The following is a 4,116-nucleotide window of genomic DNA, read 5'->3' on the forward strand; positions in this document are numbered from 1 at the left end:
AGTGGCACAACCTAGGCTCGCTGTAACCTGTGCCCCCCAGCCTCAAGCGATCCTCCCACTTCATCCTCCAGAGTAGTTGGGCCTACAGGCTCCTGCACTACTCCCGGCTAATTTTTTTATTACTATTATTATTACTATCATTATTTTTGTAGCGGTGACTTCTTCCTATGTTGCCCAGGCTGGTCTTGAACCCCTGAGCTCAAGTGGTCCTCCCACCTGGGCCTCCCACAGTGCTCGAATTAGAGGCATGAACCACCACGCCAGGCCCTCTCTTTTGTTTTTAATAGTTTCTTTTTGTCAGTGATCTTTCTTTCTCTTTTTTTTTTTTTTTTTTTTTTTGAGACGGAATCTCGCTCTGTCACCCAGGCTGGAGTGCAGTGTCTGGATCTCAGCTCACTGCAAGCTCCGCCTCCCAGGTTCATGCCATTCTCCTGCCTCAGCCTCCAGAGTAGCTGGGACTACAGGCGTCTGCCACCACGCCCGGCTAACTTTTTTGGGGTTTTTTTTTTAGTAGAGACGGGGTTTCACCATGTTAGCCAGGATGGTCTCCATCTCCTAACCTCATGATCCACCGCCTTGGCTTCCCAAAGTGTTGGGAATACCGGCGTGAGCACCTGCGCCTGGCCTGTCAGTGATTTTTAGTCATTTATTTTGTGCCCTATCTTTGTTTTCTTTGTATTTATCTGTCTTGGATATCATTGAGTTTCTCTGATTTGTGGGTTGATGTCTTTCATCAGTTTTGGGGAATTCTCAATCATTACCTCTTCAGATATGGTTTTTACTGCATTCTCTATGCCTGTTCTCTGAGACACCAATTACATATGTAAGATGATTATTATTTTTATTGAGACACAGTTTCACTCTTTTTGCTCAAGCTGGAGTGCAATGGCATGATCTTAGCTCACCGCAACCTCTGCCTCCCAGGTTTAAGCAATTCTCCTCCCTCAGCCTCCCAAGTAGCTAGAATTACAGGTGCCCGCCACCACACCTGGAGGGGTGACCTGCCCCTCCACACCTGTGGGTGCTTCTCGTTAGGTGGAACGAGAGACTTGAGAAAAGAAATAAGACACAGAGACAAAGTATAGAGAAAGAAAAGCGGGGCCCAGGGGACCGGCACTCAGCTTACAGAGGACCCACGCCGGCACCGGTCTCTGAGTTCCCTCAGTATTTATTGCCAAAAAGATAAGGGAGTAAATCAGCAGTAAGACATACAGATACACAGAGATGTTCCATTTTCCCAGGGATGGGCAGGAGACAGATGTTTTTCCTTTACTGAGATTTAAGGGAATGGTACTGACCTTCAATCACAAGCAGGCTTTAAGCATTTGCCTAACAAAGCACATTCCTTACAGCCCAAAATCCTTTCAACCTTAATTAACACAGCGATGTCTCTAGCAAGGACAAGATTGGGGGTAGAGTCACAGATTAACAGCATCTCAAATACAGAGCCAAATGGAGTCTCTTAAACTTACTTCTATCTATAATAACACAGCAACAGGCTGACCTCTCTTTTCCCCACACACACCCAGCTAATTTTTGTATTTTTAGAAGAGACGGAGTGTCACCATGTTGACCAGGCTGGTCTTGAACTCCTGATCTCGTGATCCACCTGCCTTGGCCTTCCAAAGTGCTGGAATTACAGGCATGAGCCACTGCACCTGGCCTATTGTTGCCATCCTTATATTCACGAATACTCATTACTTAGCTTCCACTTATAAGTGAGAGCATTACTTATAAATGAGAGGAACTCACTGGATTTTCATTCCTGCATTATTTCGCTTAGGATAACAGCCTCCAGCTACATTCATATTGCAGCAAAAGACATGACTTCATACTTTTTATGGCTGCGTGGTATTCCATAGCATGTATGTACATTTTCTTTATCCAGTCCACTATTGATGGGCACCTAGGTTGACTCTATGTCATTGGTATTGTGAATAGTGCTGCAATGAACATACAAATACATGTGTTTTTTTTGGTAGGATAATTCATTTTCTTTTGGATGTACACCCAGTAATGGGATTGCTGGGTCAAATGGTAGTTCTGTTTTAAGTTATTTAAGAAATCTCCAGGCCGGGCACAGTGGCTCACACCTGTAATCCCAGCACTTTGGGCGGCCAAGTGGGGCAAATCACCTTAGGTAAGGAGTTTGAGACCAGCCTGGCCAACATGGTGAAACCCCATCTCTACTGAAAACACAAAAATTAGCTGGGTGTGGTGGTGGGTGCCTGTAATACCAGCTACTGTGGAGGCTGAGGCAGGAGAATTGCCTGAACCTGGGAGGCGGAAGTTGCAGTGAGCTGACATCGTGTCACTGCACTCCAGCATGGGTGACAGAGCAAGACTCTGTCTCAAAAAAAAAAAAAAAACTCTTCCACAGTAACTGAACTAATTTACATGTTCACCAACAGAGTATAAGTGTTCCCGTTTTTCTGCAGCCTCACCAGCATGTTATTTTTTTTACTTTTTAGTAATAGCTATTCTGACTGGTGTGAGATGGTATCTCATTGTGATTTTCATTTGCTTTTCTCTGATGATTAGTGATGTTGAGCATTTTTAAAATATGTTTGTGAGCCACCTGTATGTTTTCTTTTGAGAAGTTCCTATTTATGTGTTTTGCCCATTTTATTTTTATTTATTTTTTGAGATGGAGTCTTGCTCTATTGCCCAGGCTGGAGTGCAATGGCACAATCTTGGCTCACTGCACCCTCCATCTCCTGGGTTCAAGCGATTCTTCTGCCTAAGCCTCCCAAGTAGCTGGGATTACAGGCACACACCACCATGCCTGGCTAATTTTTGTATTTTTAGTAGAGTTGGGGTTTCACCATGTTGGACAGGTTGGTCTTGAACTCCTGACCTCACAATCTGCCCACCTTGGGCTCCAAAAGTGCTGGGATTACAGGTGTGAGCCACCTCGCCCAGCTGTTTACCCATTTTTTTTTCTTTTGCTTTCCAACGGGGTCTCGCTCTGTCACCCAGGCTGGAGTGCTGTGGCCAGATCTCAGCTCACTGCAAGCTCCGCCTCCCGGGTTCATGCCATTCTCCTGCCTCAGCCTCCGGGGTAGCTGGGACTACAGGCGCCCGCCACCTCGCCCGGCTAGTTTTTTTTTGTAGTTTTTAGTAGAGACGGGGTTTCACCGTGTTAGCCAGGATGGTCTTGATCTCCTGACCTCGTGATCCGCCCGTCTCGGCCTCCCAAAGTGCTGGGATTACAGGCTTGAGCCACCGCGCCCGGCCCCGTTTACCCATTTTTAATGGGGATATTTGTTTCTTGCTTGTTCAATTGTTTAAGTTCCTTATAGATTCTGATATTGGACCTCTGTTGGATGCATAAATTATGAATATTTTCTCCCATTGTAAGTTGTCTGTTTACTCTGTTGATAGGTTCTTTTGCTGTGCAGAAGTTCTTTGCTTTAATTAGGTCCCATTTATCAATTTTTGGTTTTGTTGCAATTGCTTTTGAGGATTTAGTAATTCTTTCTCAAAGCCAATATCCAGAATGGTGTTTCCTAGGATTTCTTCTAGAATTCTTATAGCTTGAAGTGTTACATTTAAATTCTTAATTCATTTTGAGTTAATTTTAGTATACAGTGAAAAGTGGGGGTCCAGTTTTATTCTTTTGCATATAACTAGCCAACTGTCTTTTTTTTTTTTTTTGAGACGGAGTCTCGCTGTCACCCAGGCTGGAGTGCAGTGGCCGGATCTCAGCTCACTGCAACCTCTGCCTCCCAGGTTCACGCCATTCTCCTGCCTCAGCCTCCTGAGTAGCTGGGACTATAGGCGCCCACCACGTCGCCCGGCTAGTTTTTTGTATTTTTTAGTAGAGACGGGGTTTCACCGTGTTAGCCAGGATGGTCTCGATCTCCTGACCTCGTGATCCACCTGTCTCGGCGTCCCAAAGTGCTGGGATTACAGGCTTGAGCCACCGTGCCCGGCCAGCCAACTGTCTTAGCATAATTTATTGAATACAGTATTCTTTCCCCTTTGCTTGTTATTATCAACCTTGCCATATGACCATAGGTGTTTTTTTTTTTTTTTTTTTTTTTTTTTAATCAATACCATGCTGTTTTGGTTACTGTAGCCTTGTAGTACAGCTTGAAGTCCAGTAATGTGATG

Source organism: Piliocolobus tephrosceles, chromosome 2, assembly GCF_002776525.5.
Source record: "Piliocolobus tephrosceles isolate RC106 chromosome 2, ASM277652v3, whole genome shotgun sequence".
In the NCBI taxonomy this organism is placed as follows: domain Eukaryota; kingdom Metazoa; phylum Chordata; class Mammalia; order Primates; family Cercopithecidae; genus Piliocolobus; species Piliocolobus tephrosceles.